The sequence below is a fragment of the Myodes glareolus genome, chromosome 1 (genome assembly GCF_982192425.1).
Source record: "Myodes glareolus chromosome 1, mMyoGla1.1, whole genome shotgun sequence".
NCBI classification, from domain to species: domain Eukaryota; kingdom Metazoa; phylum Chordata; class Mammalia; order Rodentia; family Cricetidae; genus Myodes; species Myodes glareolus.
Window position 1 is genome coordinate 113,771,038 of NC_142026.1, and position 27,577 is coordinate 113,798,614.

Below are 27,577 nucleotides of genomic sequence, written 5' to 3' on the forward strand. Positions count from 1 at the left end.
AATGATAACGCAGCAAATATATTACAGAAATAATCATCTTTTAATGTTAAGGTATACTACAGAAAAACAGAATTAGTAACTCATATTTAATTAATAGTATCACCAAAATTTAAGGTTAGGTTTAATGAAACATCTCTGAATTTTGTGTTTATTATTTTGTAAAATAATTTTTTGATTTTAAAAATTATCATACATGATATTAGATGTCATTATACCATTATTTTAAGACTTCCCCATTCGAAGAAGCTTTATAGGAGCCTCCAAGAGAGACTACGCAGAAAAATTAACGGGATTACGTTCCCTCCCTCCTTTGAAAAACATGGAGTATACGCCTACACATCAAGGCAAGAAAAAAGGCATACGCACTTGATGATTCGCTCTTTAACAAAATTTCAAAGCAAAGAAAAAAAACCAACAGAAATTTTGTTTGCATAATTCAACCAATAAATCAGTGATAGTCCTCATAAATAATGATATTCTAAATATGGTTAAAAATTCTTTTGGCATTTGAATGTTTCAAATATTCTTCTAAAATTTCCCCATCTTCCTCGTAAGTCTTCTCCAGAAAGCTCAAACAAAGATTTATGCAACAGGTGAAAAACCTGTTAGCATCATTTTCTAAGAAAAAAAAAAAAACGGAGAGGAAACGTTTCCGCGAATGTTTTTGCAGTAACAAAAAAAGGCAGAGCAAGCATCTGGTAGGTTTTTCAGTAGACTCCGTGTAGGGGGGCGGGGGGGGTCGTATACTGAAATGACCCTATCGATATAATCTGACTCTTATATAAATAGAACCCATCGATTACTCTTCTTAGATGTAATTAAGAGAGCACGTCACTTGGCTGTCATCTAAAGGGAAAGAGACTTGGTGCGCGTCAACAAGAGGCGCATTTAAGCCCGAACTGGGAGCAGGAGAGGAAGAGGCTGCATCCCCTCCATCCGAGCACCAATGCCGGGCAGCCTGGACCGGAGAGCGGGAAGTAGCAGACGTAGCTCGCAGCCGCATCCTGCGCCGGGGCAAAGGCCGAGCTCGACCTGCAAGGCGCAGTGCTGCCCCGTGCCCCGTGCCCCGGGCCTCCAGCAGCCCCCTCGCCGCCCCCGAGAGGCCGGGCCTGGCCGAGCGCCCGCACCCCGGCTCCCGCCACAGCGCGCCCGCGGGATACTCACGGAGAGGAGCGCGCAGCGCGGCCTGTCCCGCCCGAGCGACAGCCCGGCAGTACGAAGCGGCTCCCCGCGCCCGGCGAGGGAGAGAGACGGCCCCTCGGCAACCTCCACCGCTGGCGACGCGCGCTTTGAAGAGTGGGCCCGGTGCCGCAGTGCGGGCTGCGCGCCACCCGTTGACGTCAGGCCTGCCTCTGCCGCCGTTACCTAGGTAACCCGGTCGGAGGGCCCGAGGTCTCGCCTGGGCCGCGGCCCCGCCCCCTCCCCGAGTGCCGCCGAGCGCCGTCGGCCGCTCGTGCCCGCGGGCTCCCGGGATCCGGCGGGCACGCGCTCCGGCCCGGGTGCACGCGCGCGGGGCCGAGGTTCCGTCAGTGGAGCCGGAAGCCGGTCACGAGGGCTCCTTCTCTCAGCGGACACCACGCCTTCCGCCGTCGCGCGGGGGGAGAAGCGCCATGCTTCAGGACTCAAAGGCGTGTGGGGAGAAGCAGAGGTGGAAGCCGACGGGGTCGCGCCCAGAGTAGAAAACATAACTGAATGAATAAATGAATGAATGAATGAATGAATGAATGAATGAATGAATGAATGAATGAATGCAGTGCGGCCCAGAAAGACTTGTCACCCCCTACGCAGTCGCGCCCACATAATGAAACGTGTTTTTAAGTGTGAATGAAGAGCCCCACTACACACCAGTTTGCAGGGAGGACGGATTCACAGCACCACTGGCACCGTTGACTGTGTTGAAAACAAGAATTAAGAACGTCACGTTTTCCAAACGCCCACTCCCCCTCTTTGTTCATTTATTGCTTCAGGCGCCATCTTTGGTTGTGAGTCACCAGGAGTGGAAACATACTCGGTGCATCATTCCCTCCACGAGAATTAGAGGCCATTTTCTGCAGCTGCCCTCCCACACAACCTGTCGCGTCCATTGTGTGGCGACGGTGTTGCGTGCTCTCGTTTGGAGGCCAGCTTTCCCCTTACTGGTATCATCCTGCCTAACAAAACAAATCTCATGTGGTTTTCAAAATGCAATGAGGAGACAACGGGGAAAGTCACCCATCTAAAGCCTGCCAAGTGGAGCTGCTGGGTTTTCCACTCAAAAATCACAAAATTCCCCTTCTAAATCTCTTTTTTGATTTATGCTACCACCATCCCATCAAATCACCATCCCTTCAGGGTTTCAGCAAGATGCCCTTAGGGATTCTTAGATTAATATTATTATTTTAAACTAAACCTGTACTTGTGTTCCCACTGTATTGCCTGTCCATCCTTACCATTGCCTGAGGCAAGCAGCCAGTATGTCCTAATGGGTAACTGGCCTCATTCATGAATCCTGACTTCAGTTTTGACGACGAATTTTCTTTCACTCTGTCATGAGCCTAACCTTACTAATGTAGAGCTGATAATGCTACCACCCACTTTTTTTTCTTTTTCTTTGCTTTTTTTTTTTTTGGTTTTTTCAAGACAGGGTTTTTTCTGTGTAGCCCTCTTTTAAAAATTACTTCAAAGGAGAAACTCTAATCACTTTGCCATTGATACAGATGTTCCATCTCCCTGGGTTTTCTCTCTCATTTTCTTCTTTTCCCAATTTTAAAATTATGTACATCATGAAATAAGCAATATTGAATTACATATTGCATATAATTTTAGACAATATTGAATTATGAATACGACGCTAAACAATTTACACTCCTTGCAGCCCTGGTCCTTGATCATATTGTCCTCCTTTCCTTGAAAATCTTTCCTTGTAAACTACTCCCAAGTGATGGCCCTTCTGTGGATCTTAGTTACCTACTAAATAAAATATTCTGAGCATTGCAAACATGTCCACCTTACTAGACTGTGGGTGCTGGTTCTATATATTTTCATTGTTTTACTGTTTTCATGCACAGCATGTACTGACGTATCCAACAGTACTTAATCAGCATTTGTTGCAGGAATAACGAGCCCCTTCTAGAGCTGTGCATTGTGTCCTACTTACTTTTCATATTTCCACATAACTGGCATTCAAGTTCCCAGTTTCACAGTTATAATGCTGGTTGCTTATTCTTGGTCAGCTATTGTTTGGAGCACATGATTGGCTGGCATCCACACCAGTGACCGTTCTGATCTCCATCCTTTTGACAGCTTGCAGAGGTATATACATGATGAGTGTTCGCAGAGCTACAGTACGGCATGAGATAGTATTTCTAGCAGAAATGACATTTAAAACCTAATAACATGTACACTTGTTTGGGTTGCAAAAAAATCTGGGTAAAATGATCTTTGTATCTGCCTATCTATGGTTTTGCCTGTTGGAGACACCTAGGAGCAGTGGAATAGAGCAGTGGAATACTAGGAACAATGAACATGAGCACATGGTACCTACGAGATCTTGGTTTCCTGAGCACCATTCTTCTTTAAAAGATCTAGGTCCCCTTGGAGAAATGGTTGATCTTAGAATGGGAACAGATAATGTACAAAACGGAACTGAAAAATATTGTACCAGAAACGAAGGATGTTCTTACAGAATGATGAAACATACCAAAGATTGCCAGAAGTCATCTTGAAACGGTCAGTTGCGTACAGATGACTCAGTCTAAGCATCATTATAATCATATGTGACAATGCACTAACCAAGAATACTTAAGGCCATAAGTGAAATAACAGAATATTTCAAAAAATTTGAAATAGAGAGTTCTCCCTTATGAGTGGAGGTGGGTGGATCTCTGTGAGTTCAAGGTCAGTTTGGTCTGCAAGAGCTAGTTCCAGGACAGCTCCAAAGCTACAAAGAAATCCTGTCTCCAAACATCAAAAAAAAAAGAAAAAAAAAAAAGGTTCTCCCTTACATTAAAATTCCAACCAAGAAATAGGGAAGGGTGGATATGTGCAAAAATATCACCATTTGGCAATCATTAGAATAATCATCCATTTAGGAAAAAATCCTCACTGTATGCTAAAACCAGAGGTTAAGAGTTTAAGAAGCTCTTAATTTTATTACTACATACATACTAAGTAACCTATTAAGTATACATTTGTAATAAAAGGGAAAAGGCACAAACTTGACACTGTAGAAATCTGCCAGCAGTGATCAAAATCAGTTACCAACCAGGCAAATATCAACATCAAAACCCACCTGGAAAGAGGCCCTATCTATTCTTTGTCTGCCTGTCTGACTATTATCTGTCTGTCTGTCTGTCTGTCTGTCATATATCTCTGTGATATGTTTACAAAAACAACCCCACAATCTAAATCATAGCATGAGGAATGATTGGACAATCCCAAATTTTTGAGGGACATTTAACAAAGCATAGACTTGTATTCTTCAGTTATCAAGTCCGTGAAAGGCAAAGTAAATCTGTTTTTGTTTTTTTTATCAGAGTAAAGTAGTTTAGCAATATTCACCTCTTAAATATGGTACTCTGTTGTACAAAAATATTTTTGTGGTTTTAGAAAATACACAGTGGTGACGTATGTAAGGAAAATGAAACATTCACTTTCGCACTTTTTTTTTTTTTTTTTTTTTTTTTTTTTTTTTTTTTTTTTTGGAGACAGGCCCTCACTCTTTGTAGCTCTGGCTGTCCCGGAGCTCTTTTTGTAGATAAGGTTGGCCTTGAACTCACAGATATCCTCCTGCCTCTGCTTCCCAAGGGCTGGGATTAAAGGGATCTGCCTCCACACTTGATCGTGTTTCTAAATCTTATCACAGAAGGTTAACCTCCACAAGCCCACTGCTGAAGTTGGCATTCAAATACTATCTATCATTGTGATCATAACATTTCACCATCACCAACTAACATCTCCTTTTTGTTTGGTGATGTAAAATGCATTTAACTCATTTATAAAAGTCCCCATAGTCTAGATTCACAACATTGTTCAAAAGTCCTATGTCTCAACATAGACAAACTTAATTTTGTAAAATAAAAACATTACCATTCACACACACACACACACACACACACACACACACACACACACTACAATATTTCTAAAAGATAAGGTACTGGGGTTTCTGGCTCAGGTACCTGGGTGGACAATGGCTACTTGTTTAACAACACAGACAGCCAGAGAGTACTGGTATAGAGACGTTTAATTTCAGTAGAGTATATCCAGCAGGCTGCAGAGTCTATGAAGCAATAAATACATTAATTAGCTCAGACTCATTATAGATAGAAAAATCTACAGTTTCAGTTCTTATCCAAGAGAGTGAGGTTGGTGTCACTGTTGTCCTAAAAGGAGCTGTGGCCGTATAATAGTGATAAAATTGACCACCACTTATGAAAGAAAATGCTACATATGTACACACGCATGTGCATACTTTCCAGGATGAAATTGTTTAAGGGTATTCAAAACGTTTGATGTGCAAGTGATGAATTTTATTAAATGAAATGTGTTATCGACGTCTTAGTGACCTCTCTATTGCTGTGATAAAACGCTATGATGAAAGCACCTTAGAGTGGAAAGGATTTATCTGGCTTACAATTCCATGCCACAGCCCATTGTGGGGAGCCAAGGCAGGAACTCAATGCAGGAGCAGTAACCGAACCAGAAGCCGTGCAGGAATGCTGCTTATTGGCTTAGTCCTCTAGTTTGCTCAGTATGTTTTCCAATACACCCTGGGAACATCTGCCTAGGAGTGGCACTATCCAGAGTGGGCTGAGACCCCCGACATTAATCAAGAAAATGCCGTATAGACTGGTCTACAGGCCGGCCTGATGACATTTTATGTTAGCTAGCTAGCTTGTGTCAAGTTGACAGACAAAGAAAACCACCTAGACAATTGATATACAAAAGTTTTAACCTGTGGTATAGGGTACCCAGCAACCAGACTCGTGTTCACTTTACTACTTGTATTCATGTACTAAAGTCGTCAGAATTAACTCATTTAAGTCACGCATCCTGGGTGACTTAAAGAATAGAAATTTGGTTTTTCACAGTCTTGGAAGTTAGAAGTTCAGGATGAACGTATCTGCAGGATTTCTCTCCTTGGCTCTAACATGACTGTTTTTCCTTGTGTTTTCACGTGATCTGGTACCACTTTACCTGGCTGTGTCCCAGTGTTCTCTAAGGGCTCAATCATACCGGTTTAAGACCAACCCTAATGACCTCAGTTATCTCTTCAGAGACCCTCTCTTTAAATATAGCCACATTGTAAAGCATTAGGTTCAGGACGTAAGTGAATGAATTTGGAAGAGGGTATAGTTCAGCCATAACAGTTAAGTGTTTGATTGAAACAAAAGTTCTATTGAGTGGTTGGTTTCTGCCTCAAGTGAAATGACTCTGTAAAGATAAGTATTATGTCATCAAATTTTTATTGTGGTCTAAGTATTAGATGCTCTTAATGGCCTGTGGATGTGTCAGTATTTATCTTAAATGTACAGAAGGGCAAAATTCGCTTTAAATTTGCTTTCAAGTATTGCATACTAAAATCAAAAAGTAAAGAAGACACTTCTAAATCTAAAATTTGCTACTTGCTCAAACTGACAATTTGCCGTACTTCTTCTTTGTATTTGCTATTTTCATAGCAAACATATAAAGTAAAAAAATACACATATTAAGAAGAATTTGAAATATAGGGAGTATAAGAAAAGAAAAAAATAGTCAATGTCACTATTGAAAGAGAATCTTAATTAGCTTTTTTGACAAATTTGTTTCCTATCTGTTTTCATGCATTTTAAATTTTAGTCATAGTGCATATAAAATGTGTATTTCTGCCCTCTTGAATGCATGTGACACTATAATTCCATTTTTAAGTTATTCTGTATGCCACATATAAAAATTCTCACTTTATGCTTAATATGCATTCAAGGTAAAAATTCAAATAATCTAGAGGTTTAGAATGTAAAATCTAAAAGGCAGTTGTAGGTTAGTCACATCTCATGGCCTGTCATTTTTTCTTCTGGTAGTTTTCCATGCACACACTATTACCCTACATTATGTCTGCGTGCTATCAATTTTGTTTTACCATGCTATTTTTGTCCTTCATTATATGTTATTATCTTAGGAGACTTTACGCCAGGAATTCAGTGTAGTTGCTTAATATGCTGTCATTCTATTACAACAAAGGAATATCATCTTAACTCTAGCAATAATGTCAGAAAATGATGTGGTGGGTTCTTTTTAAATAAGAGCCCTTTCTCACGAGACTCATTACTGCTTATTATTCCACCCTTTATATATTCTGCAGCTGTTTTGAATGCAGTCACTTCTTGTCTAACCAGTGATTGCGTATTTTCTTGCCTCTCCATCCAAGGCTCTTGGTGTCATGTGGTTATTTGCTTAACTTCTTGATGCTGTGTCCCTGAGATAAATTATTAGATTAATTAGCAGCTAGGCACTTTCTTCCAGGTCTACAGTCCACAGGCCGCTGTCTCATCCATCCTGAACTTGAAGAGACTCGTAAATCCAACTGCACACTACAGGTCTCTATTCAAATGCCATATAGATAACTCAAGCTTAACTTTCCTAATCCTGACCTCTGTATTTTCTGCCTCCTTAGAACATACTTGAAGGAAATGTTTTCTATATCAATTAATAGCATCTACATTTTCATCTTTATTCAAGCCAAGCACCCATCACCTGGCATTTTTTTGATCTTTCTCTTTGTCCCAAATCTCCTACTCATATCCAACTGATCAGATCAGTATGTATTTGAATTCTAGTCCATGTAAGAAAGACTATGTTTACAATTTTGGAAGGGAGCTATTTTTTTCTTCTATCCAGTCATTGACTCTGACCAACATACCTCCCTGTTTCTCACTGCTGTTAGAGAAAGCCTGTTGAATGTTCATACAGACATCTTTGTTCCATCATAGCAAGGCCATGGAGCCTGTGCTTCAGACATGCGTTATCTAGAACTTCATTTTTGCAGTTAATAAACCCTCCCAGGGTGAGAAACTCTCAGTCTTTGTTTTCCACTCTGGTTTCTTCTCTTCTTTGTGTGAGTGTGTATGTGTGTTTGTGTGTATGTGCATGTGTGTGCCTAAGAATTTCCCCTATCTTTTATCACAGCCAATGATACAATTCTTTCAGCATTCTGATTTTCAATTTCCCTTTCAGAATATCTCTTTGAGCAAATTTGAGTTATTCCTGTTTAATTCTGAATATTAATGATAATTGGTTTGTAGTAGTATTTTTCATTTATCTTTAGAAAATTACTTCTCGAAATAATTTTCTTTCTCAAATACGTTATTTGGGGTGTGATTCTGAGAAAACCATTTTTATGTATAGATACAGACTTGGCTGGGGTTCTCTGACCTTTCCACAGTCCATAACTCTCTGTAGATTTGTTGTCTACATATGAATACTACTGTATTTGGAAACATTTTGACTTATTGGAGTCTTTCATGGAACATAGAAACTTCTGCAAAGACTAAAAGAGTAAATCGTCATCATCATCATAATCAGCCATCGTCATCGTCATCGTCTTCATCATCTCACCACCACCTCCACCACCATCCATCCTTCCTCTTCATCCATGCTAGCTTGTGCTCACTCTAACGTTCGAAGGCAATGACCACTAGGGGGCAGCATAGCAACACATATCCATCTGTACCTTTACTTAAAATTGCTGTGAAGGGTGTATTGAGACTTCATTACAATTTCCTAGTCTCAGACTTGTTACTAAAATTCTTTCACTGACATTTAGTCTATGAGCCTGAATTAAACCTTTTAATTTTATTTATTTTTATTTCTATTTTATGTGGAAGAATGTTGACTTGCATGGTGTATATATACCTTTTGTCTACCTGATTCCCCCAGAGGCCAGAAGAAGGTATCAGATTCCCTGGAATTGAGTTATGGGTTATTGTGAGCTATCCTGTGTGTTCTCGGAACTAAACTCAGGTCCTCTTTGAGAGCAACAAGTGCTCTTCACCACTGAGCCATCTCTTCTTTCTTTCTTCCTTCCTTTTTTTTTTCTTTCTTTCACTCATTCATTTTGAGACAAGGTCGCAGTAAGCCCAGGCTGGCCTTGGTCTTGCTTATTGCTCAAAATGAACTTGGACTTGTAATCCTCTTGAATCTCAGTTATGAGGTAGTGCTGGAATGCGTACAGATTCTAGAATCCTGCTTGAGTGTGTGACCTACGTACGTTACACTTATAAGCCTCACATCCTCATGAGTAAACAAACAGATATGAAAATTTAATTTTTTAGGGGATGAGTTATTGTGAGGATAAATGGTTCAATGCAGTTAGAGCGTTAAATTGTTATGACTGATATATTTGTGTATTTTATGATTTTATTACTATCTTTACACGTTAAATAATATGTTTATCTCTTAATTTTAATCAAATATATGTGTGTGTTTTTTCTTTCTTTTTTCTTCTTCCTTCCTTCCTTTCTTTCTTTCTTCCTTTCTTTCTCTCTTTCTTTCTTTCTCATTGACTTTTTTCAAGACAGGCTTTCTCTGTATAGCCCTGACTATCCTAGAACTCACTCTGTAGACCATGTTGTTCAGAATTTATCTTCTAAACATCTGATAAGTGTTTTATGGTGATGAAAAATTATTTATAACTTCTAATGGTTTTATTTAATCTCTAATGTTCAGTTTTGCAGGGTTTTAAAGACTCCATTTCAAACTATTATACCAGACGAAGTTCAGCCAGAAAACATTTACATAGGGAAAGTAATTGTGAACTTAATAAGTAAAAGATGTATTGGTGACTAAAAGGGACGCCGATGGTGTGTACGAGCAGTAACTGCAGAAAGCGGCACTCCTAGGAACAGTGCTTGAGTACGAAATACAGAAACTGGCGAAGAGGAAGCCTAGAGGGGGCCCTGTTGCCACAGAAACACGCAGGCTGCTGCTATGACAACCAAAGCTACCCTTGCATTCGAGATGAGAGAGAAATAACACCAGAAAGAAAGGTTCTTCTGCTCTATAGCGTATGACCCTCTTAATGAGATGGTGAATTCAATTTGCTAGTGTTTTGCATTCATCTTCTCTAGAGATATTAGCCTATAATTTTCTTTCCCTGCAATGTCATTGTTTGTCTTTGGTATCAAAGCAACCCTGCCCTTGTTCTTTCTGTGTTGAGGGAGGGAGCTAAAAAGATTGGCATGGGTACCAATGAGGTGATCTGCAACTAAGCTTTGCTTTGGGCAGATTGATTACTGTTCCAATATTCTTATTCATCATAGGCTTGTGCAATCTATTTTAAAAAATTCTTCATGACCCAGTTCTCTTTTAATATATTTTTAGGAATGTATTAATTTGAGGTTGTTGAATTTGGAATGCTCTCAGATTTCTTTTCTGTATTTCTACAGTTTTATTTACTTGGATATTTTTCTTTATATCTTAATCTAGATAAAGGTTTACTAACTTTATGTTTCAAAAGACAAGTTAGTCTTAGTGGTCTTTCCCAGTGTTTATTTCATTTATTTTTGCTTTAATCTTCATTAGCTCTCTCCTTCTGATAATTTTAGACCACAATTTGCTCTTTTTATATTATATTGGTGCAAAGGGAATTGTATTTTTTAGACTATGAATTTTAAATAGTTATAAATAGGCTTCATCAAATCTTTCTTAATCAAAATAGGAACCATTACAATGCACATTTCTTTTTGGCAATGAGAAATAAGTGTATTCCTGTAGCATAAAAATCCAGGCCTTGGGATTTGATTTACTTTTGGAAAGAATATGCTGCATCCTGCTGGTCATGGAAGTGGTTTTTCCTGCAAAGAGCTGTTGAGGTGCTCAGAGCAGTACAAGTCTATTGAGGAGAGGTCAGTTGCCTACAGTGGAGAAGGCAAAGCTTGTAACACACTTACTTCAGTTTTTGAAGCACCTGAGTGTGCAACTTGAGGTGAGACATCATTCCAGAGAAGAACCAGGCTTTTTATGGTGGCAGAGACCATCTGAACCTGTCGCAGGTTTCAGTATGTCTCATCAATTTGCTGAACACTCTGCCCAGCTGTGATGGTGTCACCGGGACTCAGAAAGCTGAGGAGGATCAGAACATCAGCAGGTGATGACATGTTAAGCTGCCCATTGCTGGGATGAGTTTGACTTCAGAGCTTCTTTTAAACCCAACCATTAAACTGGTCATCAATGGTGACTGTAAACAATCCAATCAAGAAATGACTTGTGTTGGAGCTAGAGAGATGGCTCAGCGGTCAAGAGAGCTCACTGTTCTTCAAGAGGACATAAGTTTGGTTTCTAGTACCCATGTTAGGTGGTTCACAACATCCTGGAACTTCAATTCCAGAGTACTTGACACTCTCTTCTGACATCCCCGCACCAGCATAACACACACACACACACACACACACACCTAGAAAAAAACTTAATAAATAATAAATGGTTCACTGTTGTATGGAATAAGAGAGAACATTAGTTTACAACCAAAAATTTAAAAAAAAATCTTGTTAGCTCATGAAACACCCACTTAATGAGCTTTTTCACCTTTCTGATTTGCTTCAAATGACAAAGGACCATCAAATGGTTCTTGTCTTACTTACTGTTCTATTTCTAGGAATATAGACTCTATATTCTAGACTCTATGACTAAGGCAACTCATACAAGAAAGCACTGAGAACTTACCTGATGTTTCAAGAGGTTGGTCCATTATTGTCATGGCAGAGAGTGTGGCAGCAGGCAACCATGGTGCTGAAGACGTCACTGAGAGCTTGCATTTGATCTTCGAGTTGCAGATCAAGAGAGAGACACTGGGCCTATCATGGGCTTTTGAAACTTCAAAGCACACCCACCTCACATCCTCCAAAAAGGCCACACCTCCTAATCCCTCCCACACAGTTCCACCAACTGGGGACCAAGCATTCAAGCATAAAAGCCTCTGGGCACCATTCTCATTCAGATCACCACAGTCCATTCCCTTGCTCCTATAGGTTTGTAGCCTTTGTGGCTGCATCATAACAAAACTGCATTTAGTCCAATTTAAAGTCCCATAGTCTTTCTTAGTCTCAAAGATGCCTAAAAGTCCAAAGTTTCTTCTGAAACTCGAGGCACTCTTCTAACTGCAGTTCCTGTAACATCAAAATACAAAAGCAGATTACATACTTCCTACATACAATGGCACAGAATATACGTTACTATTCCAAAATGGAGGAAATACGGCAGAGTAAGGAAACACTGGACCAAAGTAAAACTGAAAACTGGCAGAACAAACTTCAAATCCCACACCTCCATGTCTCATGTCGAATGACTTATTGATTGCTCTTCCCTTTCAACTTTGTTGCAGAATGCAACACCTTTTTCTCTCTTGAGCTGGTTCCACACCATGTCTGCATCTCTTCTGGGTAAGTATTTGATGGCTCTGGTATCTGAGGGGCCCCTGGCAGTGGGACCAGGATCTAACCCTGGTGCATGCACTAGCTTGTTGGAGCCCATTCCCTGTAGTGGGATGCTATGCAGTTTTAATGCAGCAGTAAGGAACTGGGTCCTGACTCAATTTAATATGCCTGGCTTTGTTGACTCCTTATGGGATGCCTTACCCTTTGGGAGGAATGGATGGGAGTGAGCTGGGAGGCTTGTGAGTGGAGAGGGAGATGGGGTAGGAGGGAGAACTGAGGTTGGAATGTAGAGTGAAATCTTAAAAAAATTAATAAAAGAAAAAAATTTCTAGAAATTGTTTTTGGTTTAGTGCCATTTAAATGGTAGAAAACAAACACGAATTAGTAGTTTATTAACAAGAAAAGAATGAAATGAGAAATGAACATTAGAATGATCTATAAAATAGCCGTATTTATTTAAAAATATATTCCAGTGTCTGATGACCAGTTTCAACAATGCAAAAACCAAAATTACTTTTTACCAGTCTAATAGCTCCATAAAGCACAGAATTAACTTTTTTATTTGACATCTTTCTTTTTCCCACATAATTTATTGCTATAAATGCCTCTACTAATTTTTTTCTACTATGAGTTTTAGTATGTTGCATTTCTGCATTTGTCTTAATGTTTTCTTAAATGTTCTTTAAGAAACATTTTTGTTTTTTTCTTGGTCCAAGGTTTGATCAGGGTTATTAGTAACCTAAATGTCCACTAGCCAGTGGGCTATAGGAAGAAAATCTGGCATATACCATTAAGAAATTGTTCCTTTCCCTTGAAAAAGAAAATCTTCCCATTTTTGACAACATGAATTGATGTAGAAAATGTTGTACTAAGAAAAATAACTCAGACACAGAAAGTCAGATCTGTATGATTCCACAGACTTATGAAGTGGGAGTGGACTAGTGATATCCAGGGGCTAAGGACAGAGAGAAACTTATAGTTAAAGAATACAAAGTCTTGGGTACATAGGAAATCTACCACATTGCATGATGCCTAGAGACACAGTTTTATACTCTAGTCTTAAAATGTGTTGCCAAGTAATATCTCATGTCAAATGTTAGCCATAAAGATTGAAGGTGTAAAGGAGATGAACATTTTAGACTTTGATGGATATACAAGTGAGTACTTATTTCCAGATTAGTCAAATCATATCATGAAATACACTTCAATCATCCTTCAATCAAGTGGTTTAAAATAAAAATAAAATATGACAAAATACTTCATCACTAATGACATTGCCAATTTTAGCCCCAGTGCTTTTTTTCCTTCTGAAGCCTACATAAAACCAACTGCCAATGACCAGATGTGGAGTGCAGTTGCAGCATCTCAAGCAGGAAAAAGAGGAGACAGCTTAGAATCAACAGGTAATAAATTATTAATTGCTATAACTATCCACATGCATTTTCAAAAACCTTTTTTATTTTATTGTTGTTTTCTTCTTTTCTTTGAATTATTTCAACTTTCCAGATTTTCTTTTTTTCCCCCTTTCTTTAAATCTCTCCTAGCCACTCCTTAAAGTCTTAATCTTTAAAAAAAATATTGGGGGCTCCCTAGTTATTTGTTACTTGTTAAGAAATAAAGCAGTGAGAAATGGGGCAGGTTGACAGCTGAGATCTTCTGTGAGTCAACGCAGCTTTGGTGTCTGGAAACACATTCCCAGTCCTCACCAAATGGTGGAGTTTCTATGGTGAGCATTAAGTCAAAATCTTGCTTGTGTGGTAGATTCCTGGCTGGCGGTCATCTCATGGTTGGGGAGGTAAGTATTGGGAACAACCTTTTTGACTTCTACTTACATTTCAGCTTGTTCCTGTGGTAGTTTTAATGTAATTGGCTCCCATAAACTCATAGGAAGTGGCACTATTCAGAGGTATGGCTTTGTTGGAGTGGGTATGGCTTTGTTGAAGGAAGTGAGTCATTGTGGGGGTGGATTTTGAAGTTTTCCATGCTCAGGATATCACCGAGTGCTGCATGCAAGATGTAGGGCAGTTGTGAGATATTTGATTACACTGTGTAAAGATATGTCACTCTGATTGGTTTAATAGGAAGCTGGATGATCAATAGCTAGGCAGGATTTCCAGGCACAGAGAACAGTGGGAAGAAGAGATGTTAGGGATGCAGAGCAACCAGCATGGGCATTACAAATAAAGGTAACTGAGTCACGCAAAAGAAGTAGGTTAAAAGAAATGGGTTAATTTAAGTTATAAGACCTAGTTAGAAACAAGCCTAACCTAGCATCCAAATGTTGACAATTAATAAATCTTAATGTGTTATTATTAAAGACGGTCCCGATGAAAAAGTCTGACTACTTAGTACTCTCAGCTACCTCTCCAGAACTATGTCTGCCTGTATGCTGCCATGCTCCCCACCATGACTATAATGGACTGAACTTCTGGAGCTGTAAGCAGGCCACCCTAATTAAATGCTTTCTTTGTAAGTTGCTGTGGTCATGATGTCTCTTCACAGCACTAGATATCTTTAACTAAGATGGTCCCCAAGTTTAACTCCACGTTCTACTTTCTCTTTTAATTGATGTTTTCTGTACTTTTATGTGTTTCTTCAAGGCCAGTTTTTGTTTTTTTTTCAGGTTCTTGACACTTTGTGTATTAGTTTCTTATGGCCACCCTAATAAATTCTTAACTCACAGAGTAGTTTAAAATAACAACACCACCACCAACAAAAAATTCTTTCATGAGCCTGGAGGCCAGAAGTTTAAAAAGAAAAATGAAGCCACCCCATACAGAAGTTCAAGGGGAGGGTATGATCTCAGTCACACTGAGTTCTTGGTGACAGCTGACATTCCGTGGCTTATAGTTACATTAATTCCGTCTGTGCTTCTGTCTTCATAGGACCACATAACCTGGTGTCTGTGTAATTTGATGATGACTCTTCCCAATTCTAATAGAGATGCTTATCACTGTATTTAGAGTCTGCCAAGAAAAACTTTCAGCTTTCATTATCTGTGTAAAGACTCTCTTCAAAAGGTATCATTAATGGGATACTTGGGGCAAGTCCTAGGCTTACCCGTGGACATCACCCTTCAGTTACCATGATCCTTACTTCTTCATAGCTAAGAAATGAGCTGGAGTGTGATGTCTAAGGGCTTGCTCTCTGATCTCATTATATGTTATTAATTTTACATATGGGTTTTCATGCTCTCTCAGTAATGTATAATGCTTGCTTGTGTGTGTATATTTGTGTTCATGTCCAGTATATGTATGTTAGTTTCCTTTATAGCCATTTACTGGGCTGATAGGAAGCAGGATAAATATGTGTGGTCAGTCTAACGTCTTAGTTTGGCGTATATTCAAAAGAATTTTTAGAAGGTGGTATCTGAATAAATCAAATTAAACTAAAATTTTAAAAGTGCAGGATAAGCCAGGTTATGTAAAAGCATTCAGCAAACACATTTTCAGTCCTTTTAATATTTTTTTTCTGCTTCAGCCATGATCCACTAAATATGCAAGTTCTTCATGTTTCCATGGTAACAATAAGCATTCAGCAGTTTATCTGACACCTCTCAGCGATGACAGGAATTGCATAATAGAAAGGAAATATCATTACCTTATGCAACACTAGTCATTATGACATTTTGGATATGTATCTTACCTTTTTAAAATTTCTGACTTCTTTTGCATGATTAACACTGAAAATTTCTGGCTATTGATAACAATAAATGGCATATGTGCTGCCACCATGCTGCACTTATTGCTAGTCGGTCATATCATTTCTTCATAATAAGCCAGGCTGTTTATTCAGAATTATTCTCAATATAGTACTATTACTGGAGCCATCTCTGTTCCTAATTCCCTTCCATAGAGAGCTCATGACTTCAATATAGCCTAACACTGTAGGTCTATTGTAGGATTGTAATGTGACATCTCTTCTGCTCTGGCTAATGTAACATGACGGCCGGCTTGTTGGGGTTTCTGTCTCGCCTGGTACCCCACAGCTGGCCAGTTCCAAAGAAAATCACAGAGTCTACATTAGGTTATAAACTGACCCACTAGCTCACTCTTCTTATTAACTAATTCTTACATCTTACAATAACACATAATTCTTGTCTGTGTTAGCCATGTGGCTCAGTACCTTTTCCAGCGGGGCAGGTTACATCTTGCTTCTCTGTGGTCTGGGCAGGAATGGAGGAATGGGCTTCCTCCTTCCTAGTCTTCTCCTGTTCTCATTGCCCTGCCTCTACTTCCTATCTGGTTTACCTGCCTATACTTCCTGCCTGGCCAATCAGTGTTTTATTAAAATACATGATTGACAGAATACAGATAATTCTCCTGCACCACTTCCCCACTTCCCCTTCTTTTTTTTTTTTTTTAGAAAAAAAAGGAAAATATCCATAGCCCATTTGTTGGGAATGTGGGCATAGTATTCCATGCTACTTCTGGCTGGTTGGGGGCACTGATAATCTTATGGGGACCTAAAGAAAATTTAGAGTTATAATCAAGACCCTGACTGGAGTATCCTCTGAGTCTCAATCATCTTAGGCAGCATCTTGAATCTATTCTGGATGTAGAACTCTGACATCTGGACCATCTGTTTCTACCAGAGATTTCTCAGGTAGTCTTCCTTGATCAAACTGGATTTTTCTTAACTCAGAATGAATCCACAGCCTCTCATTTTCTGTGGAAACAAAAGCAAAATTTCTTCTCCAAAGTAACATACCTTTTGACTTCAATTTTGAAGCCAAGGTATTTTCAAAATACCTATCTTGGGTTAGTTCAGCAGCATTTATAAACAAAAGTCCTTTAGCAGATGTTGTTCCTTCCTCAGCATTCAAACAATTCAAAGAGAGCATGATAGCATACAGTATCAAGATTCTCTGTGTATTTTCCATATTTATGGGGCTTTATTTCAACCTCTATTTCTTTTATTTTTACTTTTAACCTTTGGCTTTTTGAGACAGGTTCTCTGTATATATCTTTGTCCTAGAATAACTCTGTAGACCAGGCCATCCTTGAACTCACAGAGATCCCTCTGTCTCTGCCTCCCCAGTGCTGGTCTCAAAGGTATATACTACCACACCTTGAAGTCACAGAGGTCAATCTACCTCTACCCCTTGAAGTCACAGAGGTCAATCTACCTCTGCCTCCCAGGCATTGGGATTAAAGGTGTGCACCACCCACCCAACCACTCTCTTTCTTCTTTACTTTAAGAACTTTAACTTTTAGCCTGCATATATTTTTAACAATTGTAAACCATTTAGAGGTTTTCTTCATCTTTGAATCTCTCTTTACTGTATCTCTCTTTTTCTGACCACATGAATCTTTAATTTACCAAGCAATATGGAGAGCCATGGCTTTGACCACTGGATACAGCCCATTCCTTAGCTTTCCAGCCTCACGGCAGAGGTACCGGCTGTAGCCATGTTTATGTCCACAACTCCAAGGCGTTTCAAGGTCCTTGCCAACAAGCAAGCTGCAACAGTGTTAAACAACACTCAAAACCTCTGTAGTCAGGACCACTTGCTTGAAAGAGTCAGAGTTTGCCCTGGCAGAACGGCCCAGAAAGTCAACATTTTAAAATGACGCAACTTTTTTCCTGCTATGGTTGAAAACTGAAAAGCATGCTGTCAGCATTTCATGAACACTATTTAAGTGTTTCATGGCAGGACCTCTTAATGAGCTGCAGTGTTTTGCAGCTAAAGCTGAGTCAGGAAGTCTCTCTTAGATGAGAGCACTTGCTTGCCTCTAGCAAGCAGAGCAGACCTGAGAAATTGCAGCTACCAAGAAAACATGCTTTACTCTATTCTTTTCCAAGCTTTCTCAAGCTTTCTGTGGATTCAGTTATCCACGTGGGCACCATCTGTACCATGACGGCTGGCTTGTTGGGGTTTCTGTCCCTCCCGACACCTCACAGACTCTCCTCTCCGAGACAGATGCAGGTTAGGATCTTTCCCGGTAAGCCACCACCTTGTAGTGCTACACAGATTACTAAATATAGGTTAAAGCAAGATATAAGAATTAGCCAATAAGAGGCTGAAACTAGTGGGCCAGGCAGTGTTTGAATGAATACAGTTTCCGCGTAATTATTTCTGGTGTAAACTAGCCGGGGAGCTGGGATCCCTGTGGGAACACAGTCCTCCACTCCTTTTACAACAGGCTAAGATGTTAGAGAGGCCAGCACAGTGTCTTCTGTCCCATGAGCACGTAATCTGTCCTCTTCTCCATGTAAGAACACACCAACAGGCTGCCGTCATTGAAGCAGAGGCTACCTCCCAGTAGACACAGAATTCTTACAGACCTTCATTTTAGGACCTGTCAAGCTGCCACTGTGGACTAGGAACTGAGGAGAGTCTCTGGTACAACTCTAGGCCAAAGACTGGCTGGCCCAGCAACCAAGGTTTCGATTAGAATCCAAAGGCATGGAAAAACCCAATCACAGGTCCAATGGCGTGAGATGGGAGGAATTTTTTGTCTTTAGTTCTGTACTGGTTGGTTTTTGTTAAGCTTGGTGCAGATCTAGAAATATTCGGGGAGAGGCAATCTTAATTGACAATAGGTGCCCCCTGAAAATTACCCCATAGGCAAATCTGTAGGGACTTTTCATTGTTAATCAGTGATTTGTCCAGTTCATTGTGGGTGGTGCCACTCCCAGACAAGCAATCCTGAATGATGTAAGAAGGCAGATGGAGCAAGCCATGGGGAAGCAAGCTAATAACCAGCGTTCTTCCATGACCTCTGCACCAGTTCCTGGCTCCCGGCTCGAATACTCGAGTACTTGAATACTCAAACCTTGGCTTCTCTGATGATAGACTATTTCTGTGAGTCAAATAAACCCTCTCCTTCCCAAGTTGCTTTGGTCATTATGTTATCACAGAACTATGACAAAGTCTTTGAATGATTTCTTAAGACACACCAATGCTAGCAAGATCAATCTATTTGATGTGCTCTATATTTTCCAAAGTTTAACTCATCAAAACTACTGTAACAGAAGCAACCAGCATAATGTTAGACCAAATATCTGGACCCACATTGCTCAGTTGAACACCCATTCATTTTTGGGTTTTTTTTTTTACTTTTTAAAATAAGACCCAATAAAATATTAAATTTCCCCCTTTTAATGGAATAAAGAAATAGAAACTTTTTTGATCCCTCTTCTGTCTGTGGTTGGTACGACATCGCAGGTGATATAAAATGCATGATGATATGAAAAGAATGAAGTGCAAACAATTAGAAAAGGGTGTCATTGCCAAATTTTGTCAGCCTGTGCCAATGCTTGGTGTTTGCTGAGGCCCCATTGAAATGCTAGGTATATGCTAGCTGAGTACATAGTATGCTTACATTGGGGGATGAAATTCATTTTAAAGAGCTATATTCTATTATAAAAGTGAATGAAGAGTTTTAATGTAGTTTTATGTTTATTTTAGCTTATTTCAGGGTTTAAAAATGCCTAGCCTTCAGCTCTTACTTAGTCATGACTAATAGCAAATGCTACAAGATGTAAACCTGTAGATACAATGTTACCCAGATGGTACCCAAGCTTGGCAAGATGATGGGAGCTCCACTTCTATAAACAGAGTCTGGGATCATCTGCTACCCTAGGCCTGCTATTGAGTGAGCTCTGTATAAGTATCCACTGGCCACCAATATTAAACCTGTGTTCTGTTACTGATCCTCACCCGACAGTGTAGCTAGACTATTGTCTCTGTTTCGGTGTGCACATTATTCTCTGCTGGAAGTGGATTCCAGCCTTGAATCCCAGCCAAAGTGTCTGGGTCTGAGAAGCCAACTAGTCTTGCCAACATCTCCTCTCCAGGGAACTTGGATCTTATCCCAATGTTCTTCCCTCTGCAGCCCACTGATGAAGATCTTATTACAGGCCAGACAACTCTTCCCAACCCAAGCATAAAACTATCATCATCAGATACTAGCCGGTTTCTGGTACTTTACTCCCTCCTCCTGGCTTATTTGAGATGATGACCACCAATCTTAGCCTGGTTTGGGCTTGAGTTCATGTGTTATGTCTCAGATATGAAATTTGGGGAGTTCTATAGCCATATCCACAAGGCTGACCCTGCCCCCACAGTTGGCTTGTTTCCCTCCTACAGAACCACAGCCAGAGTCCTCTCCTGGTTCTCCTGCCAACACCAATCAGATCACAGTACTAAAGAGTAAGAATTTCCAGTAGTCTGTACAATCTGCTTTTCTGAACAAGTCTTTAGATTATGATGCATCTTATTAATGCTTATAAGTAACATTTGATCCTTTCTGTAGAATATTAGGCCCCCTACAAAATTGTCATTTTCAAAAATGTCCTTTGATTCAAATATTACATCCAATGTTTTTGCTTTTTGCAAGCAATATGGTCCTAATTCAACATATCCAGCAGAGCTCAGATCAGTGGTTCTTCTAACTTCAACAGTATTAAGCTTCTGCTATGTACATGGCACTAGACCAGATGCTGTTATAATGATTTTTCATTTCCAGAAAAAAATAAATTCAAACATGGAATAAAAAGTCTAAACTCATGAAACTGGACTTACTTTGTGTTTTAGAAATTCAACATGCCATAGCTGTGTGCTTCAACTGGGTTCAAAGAGGATGATAAAATAAGGCATCATTATGGTTGGGAATTTGTTACTGTTTGAATAAATAGCCAAGTGAAAAATGCTTTTAAAAACCATAGCATATGTACTTGCAGGGTGTAATGAAGTTACACATTTCCCCACTATTCTGTGACATGGCCAGTTCAGAGTACCTTCCCACTAATCTTGACGCTCTTTAAGGTGTCAGCTTTACAGCTCCTTCCCTTTGAATGTGTCTGTGAATTTTATTTGTAATAAAAAAGAAACTCATAATATTTTATTACTTTTGGATGTGACATTTCTATTGAATGATAACTGATTAAATCAACATATATGTGTATACATACAGATATACAAATACATTATTGAATGTATTTAGGTTTTCTAATATTCTTACCATAGAAAATAGAGTTTTATGTGTGTGTGAATAGGACAAGAACAAAACCATCTGAGCCCCTATTGACTTCTTCCTGAAGTCTTCCGGCATTGAATTTTAATTATACTCTTGAACAATTCAGATTTATTGCCTTTTGTTTTTCAGATATGCAGAACAGAAAACAGACTATGTGGAAAATGTGGATGCATTAGATAATCTTTTAAAATAATTTTGCAAGTCTATACAATAATGTTTGATTTAGAAATACCAGCATTTAGATTTTATGCTCCAAGCATCACATCTATGAATGGAAAAAGCCACATGGCTACAACTGTCCAGGAAGACATCTTGTTCGATTGTGTCAGATTATATTGACACAATCCCAATATATTTATTTCATACGTGTTTTGCTCTCCAAGTCTTTCTGATCCTGACATTATAAAGACCATACTTAGTAAGTTAAAAGATGACTTGTAAAATGAGGTTTTTTTCCCCCCTCGAATAGTGCCTAAAGTATGTGAGAGGTAAGCAGTATTGTATGATAAACATTTCTTCAGATGAGAGATCTGACTCTTATGACTACTTTTCCATAGAGTCTTAGTACGGTTATAGTTTCAAAGACGATTTTCCATTTTTAGTGAAAGTATAGTTTAGTAGAGAGAATTATGCTAATATAATTATGCTAAAATATTGCAAATAGTAATTCAGTAATCTGTGTCTCTCCAGCTATCTCTGTCTCTGTCTCTGTCTGCCCCCACCCTAGTTTCACACATGCCAGGAAAGCACTCTGCTACTGAATTTGTACCCCAACCTTCTTTTTGCTTTTACTTGAGACAGGGTCTCACCAAATGGCCTACTACAGTCTTGAATTCACTCTGGGGCCTGGCAGGACTGCAAGTTGGATTCTCTTTCCTTAGATTCTCCCGTAGTTGGGATGACAGATCTTCATCACTTGAACCACTGAGGATGTTTCCAGTGATTGAGGTATAGATCATGAAGTTCAGATGTCAACTACTACTTATCTAGTCAAGTTAATTATTTAATAGTAGTGGTTGTAATTATCAGAAGGAATGTGAGAAAACTATATTTTCAAATGTATATAAAAAGAGGAATAACAGTGAATTGAGCCAAGGAACCCTTTCATCGGGACATAACAACAGGCATTTAGTGATTCTTTACTGTGTTGCTCGATTCTTTGCTAAGGTCTTTGTGGGCTTTATCTAATTTAATCTAATTTACTATGTAAAAACAACCTTGAAAGACAGATACTTGGCTATCTGCTCAATTGTACCACAAGGACATGTGCTCAACTAAGCTCATAGTAGCATTATTTGTAATGGCCAGAACCAAGAAACAGCCTAGATGCCCTTCAATCAAAGGATGAATAAAGAAAATATGGTGCATTTACACAATGGAGTACTACACAGTGGTACAAAATAATGACACCTTGAAATTTGCAGGCAAATGGATGGATCTAGAAAAAAAACATATTGAGTGAGGTAAACCAGACCCAGAAAGACAAATATAGTATGTATTCACTCATAAGTGGCTTTTAGACTATAGGCCACAACCCCAGAGAAACTAGACAACAAAGAGGACCTAAGAGAGACATACATGGATCTAAATAGGAAGGAGAAAAAGACAAAACTTCCTGAGTAAACTGGGAGCATGGGGATCATGGGAGAGGATAGAAGGGGAAAAGGGAGGAACGGAGGGGAGAGGAGAAAAATGTGTAGCTCAATAAAAACAATAAAATGAATGAATGAATAAATGAGAGAGAGAGAGAGAGAGAGAGAGAGAGAGAGAGAGAGAGAGAGAGAGAGAGACTTAGGATGGCCAGATGGGTCATCAGGTAAAGGTTTTTAGTGTCAAATGTGATTGCTGATTTCAGTCTTTGGAACCCACATGGTAGAAAGAGAGAATTGACTGTCCCAAGTTGTCCTTTGATTTCTACATACATACCATGGCGCACACCCCCTCCTCCCCCTCCACACACATACACACATGTGTGTACACCCGAACAAAATAAATTAAAATGTATTGAAATATATTTTTTAATTAGCTTTGCTTTAATGTTGCTGGTGCTCTGAGGAAAGGTAAGTGTTCCTACGAACAAACTGGGATCTTCACCATTTTCTTTGACCCATTAGCATTTTATCATTAATTAAGTTCGTTCTCTGACAGTTCACACACACACACACACACACACACACACACACACACATACACACACACACACACACACTGCACTCTGTTCCATCTTTCTTCATCCTTTCTCAGTGTTATCCTCTCCCTTCTAAATCTCTCCCTTCCTTCCTTTCTTCCTTCCTTCCTTCCTTCCTTCCTTCCTTCCTTCCTTCCTTCCTTCCTTCCTTCCTTCCTTCCTACTTCCTTTGTTGAATGGAGGCCATTTGTTGATTCCCGGCTGCTCAGACCAAAAATAATCACACAGAAACTATGTTATTTAAAACACTGCTTGACACATTAGCTCTAGCTTCATATTGACTAACCCTTACATCTTCATTTAACCCATTTCTATTAATCTGTGTATCGCCATGTGGCTGTGGCTTTCTGGGTAAAGTTCCGATGTCTGTCTCCTGTGGGGCTACATGGCTTCTTTCTAACTCTGCCTTTTTCTTCCCAGCATTCAGTTTAGTTTTCCCTGCCTACCTCTATTCCCTGCAAAGGCCCAAGACAGTGTCTTTATTAACCAATGGTATTTACAGCATACAGAGGGAAATCCATTCTTCCTTCCTTTGTTCCTTTATTCCTTCATTCATTCGTTCTTTTGTTCCTTCCTTCCTTCCCTGCCTTCTTCCTTCCCTCCCTCCCTCCTTCCTTTCTTCCTTCCTTTTTTCTTCCCTCCATTCTTTCTTCTTCCTTCCTTCTTTTCCTCCTTCCCCTCTCCCTGGTTCATGACTTCCACATTTATTCTGTGACCAGTTTCACTGAACCAGTATGATCTTTGTGATCACTGAATTGGACTATCCATTGAAGCCTTGGGGCAGTCACTAGTGGTCATACAATCAAGGCTATACCTCACTGGGCAACAGATAATTCTGGTAGCACAGTCACTACTCCAGTAGTATTTTGGTCGCAACTCTTTTATAAGAGTATCTCTTGTCTTGCAAACTTGTTGAAAGAAAAATTATCTCTTTTTAGACTTGTCTTGGGCATGGTAGGAGGGTACATTTATTGAATGTTTACACTTTGCTAAAAATTGATAAAAATAACACTATGATATAGGAATATATGAAAACATTTTAAAGGATTAAATAAAGATACCTTGCAATTAAATTACCTCATTGTTGCTTAATGTGTTTAGAGGTCTAATATATTAGATGCCATTTTTGTTTTTACTATAAGTTTTAGTCAGGCTAAGTAATCTGCCATTCTGACATAAACAAAATGACTCATCAATCCTTTGGAATGGTTTTACTGTCCTTGAGTGAAAACATTCATTTAACAAGTATTTACTGAACATTTACTAATTGCCAAGTGTTACTGCAGCCACTGAAGACAGAGGTGAAGATAGGAAAAACAAACGAAAGCCCTTTCTCTTACCATGATGGTAAATTCTAGTGCAAACAAGAAGTAGAGGCAAGGCAGAAAATAAAACTTAGAAGAAAGATCACAATTATAAGAGTGTCTCTGCTTTGGTGTGAGAAGTTGGGAAAAGCTCCACCATAAGGTAGAAGGTTCGCGGAGATCTGAGAGTGGGAGAGACATGAACTTGGTCAGCTTAAAGAGGAGGAAAAGTGATGGTTTAGTTGGAGCACAGTGAAACAGCACATTTTTTAGCTATGTGAAACAAAGGCAGGAACCGCCTGAGCCCCTCCATTCCAGACTTGCTAGATAAGCGTGGGATAAATAATTCCTAGGAAAATGTTCATGTGCTTGAGTTTGACACCACGGGGCCTTTCAAAAAAGTTTTTAGCATAGTTTCAAAACCTCCTACTCTGGTCATTTAAGTGACTACTTGGAATATACATTCTTCTGGGACATTATTCTGTCTTATTCTTATTTGAGAGAGATGTGGGTGATTGAATCCATGGTACCGCCTTTGCTATGCATCACTCTACCACGGAGATATAACTCAACCTGAGATATAACTCAACCTGAGATATAACTCAAATGAACCCATGTTCATTTGAGACAGGGTCTTATGAAGTTGCACAGGCTGGTCTGAGGATCACTCTGTAACCAAGAAAAGTCTTGAAGTTGCAATACTCCCTCTCCAGTCTTCAAAATAATGGGATTACAGGCCTGTTCTTTTATACTGCCCAGCTCTCTATTTCATTTTTGTGTTTCTGAGTCATCTTGTTATATCTTCTGCCACACCAGATATTTCATTTGTACCCTTAGACACACATCAACACGCTGTGTATATTTGAAGACTATCAACCTCCTTTCTAATCATGACCAATGACTGGCTTTCTTAGGGAGACAATTCTAGGTTACTGTATTTTTTTCCAGCCAAAACTTATACCCCTGGGCCACACTCTTGACTGACCTTCTTTGATTTCTCCTCCATATCTGGCAATCTGGATGCACTCAATTTTGTGGCCCTTTACAACCAATGCTTCATCAGACTTCCAGCTCTTCCCCTATTTATCATTGGTTTCCTGCTGAGCAATGTATCTCATCTTTATCTAATGTAGCTCCTGAACTCATTCTATCAGTTTTTAAACTACTTTAGCATCCTTTCCTAGTCTAGGCTCCATGACTTATTGTTGGAGTCACTGTTTAGCAATAGCATCCACAAGTCTCTTATATCCCTGAACTTCCCCATACAGACAACTACTGATGACTGGTATCTGCTTGCTGAGGGTCTAATAGATGCCTCCTGGTTCTGTTCTTTGGAACAGCTAAGTAACTCTTGACACTGTTTTCAAGAACCTCTCAAAATTTCTTTTATCATCCCTGTATTAGTCTATTTTTCATTACTGTAGTGAAATATTGGAGTTTTCTATTCCAGGCCCAGTTTCTTCTCTCTGGATGTGAGCTCTCAGCTGCTGCTCCATGACCATGCCTGCCTGCTTGCCTCCTGCCTGCTGCCACATGACCTGCTATGATGGTCATGGACTAACTCTCTGTAACTGTAAGGAAGCCCCAGGCAAATGCTTTCTAAGTTGCCTTGGTCATGGTGTCTCTTCACAGCAGTAAAACAGTAACGAGTAGAGCAGTAACGAAGACAACAAGCTTTTGGATGAATTTTGATGTAACAAGAGGATTCCTTACAGCATTTTGCAAATGCTAAAGACTGGATAGCCATCTGTGCCACGTGGTGCTACTAACATCTGAAAGCTTGATACTTACACAGCTGAAAAGAAACAGCATTAGCAGCATAAATCTTAACTTGCACCTCAGAGATACGCCAGCCTAAAGGATAAAGAACCCGCGTAAAACACTTTCCAGTTGAGTCTTTTCAGCACAGTTTTGCAGTAGCAGAGTCGAAGACAGCAAACTCTTTATTTATTACTAACAATAAAGTAGAAGTAGCTATATAAATTGCATTGATTTCTGTCCCCTTATTTATTATGACTATTATAGATTAATCGAAAAATAACTTAAAGTTCAAAGATTTTGCATTGAAATATTTCACTGCAACATTTAAACATTCGAAAGCAAATCGCTTACTTTGAGGTTATTTGTATTTTCAAAGTTGTATATTAAGATTTTTCCCCTTGGTCCCCCAGCTATACTTCCTTATCAATATACTTACTAATTCAAGAACTATAGATTGAAGTTCTAGCAGCAGAGAAAATTGACAAAATTCTTACTTTCAAAGAACTTATTTGTGAGAGAGAAGGGATATAAATAAAATGATGCTGTAAATACGCCAAAAATGAAAAGACAGAGTACAAATGAAGTAGAAAAGGAGGCAAAATGTGGACAGATATTTAAGTATTTCAGTGCCATTCTACTCAAATTCTTAAATTAATAAGACATACAGTTTCTGGGAAGGTTATTATCTACAACTCCAATTTCTATGCATATTCCTTGTTCCTGCTCCTGAGAATCACCCCTATGAACTGCAGAACTCAAATGTGCCTGTTCACCTTTCCCTTTTCTATTCCCCCTTGCCCTTGGGGTGTAGACAACTGAGGTCATGACATGGTCAAAGAAAAGAGTGGTGTAGTGGTGCTTTCTTGCCGTCCCAAACATCACAACAGTTTTAGTAACGGTTGTATTCCTCAACAATTAGAACTCATCACTGGTAATCCCGTTCTTAACAGT

General features: G+C 39.4%; 1 protein-coding gene and 1 long non-coding RNA gene across 6 annotated transcripts in view; one reads left to right on the forward strand and one right to left on the reverse strand.

The window, feature by feature from the left end:
• The window catches only part of Ahi1 (Abelson helper integration site 1), a 200,696-nt gene extending 199,321 nt beyond the window's left edge, over nucleotides 1-1,375 (reverse strand). For 2 of the 5 annotated variants that reach the window (XM_085689079.2, XM_085689098.2), the window contains exon 1: nucleotides 1,165-1,372. The gene's annotated coding sequence lies outside the window, so the exon portion shown is untranslated. Of the gene's footprint in view, nucleotides 1-1,164 lie in introns of all 5 variants that reach the window. The other 3 variants (XR_015001719.2, XM_085689094.2, XM_085689099.2) reach the window with 3 other exon arrangements.
• Nucleotides 1,376-13,483: 12,108 nt separating this feature from the next.
• Nucleotides 13,484-26,761, forward strand: LOC125394466 (uncharacterized). Its single transcript, XR_015736788.1, has 3 exons — nucleotides 13,484-13,792; nucleotides 22,175-22,321; nucleotides 26,316-26,761. It is a non-coding gene; the product is annotated as an uncharacterized LOC125394466 (long non-coding RNA).
• Nucleotides 26,762-27,577: the final 816 nt, after the last annotated feature.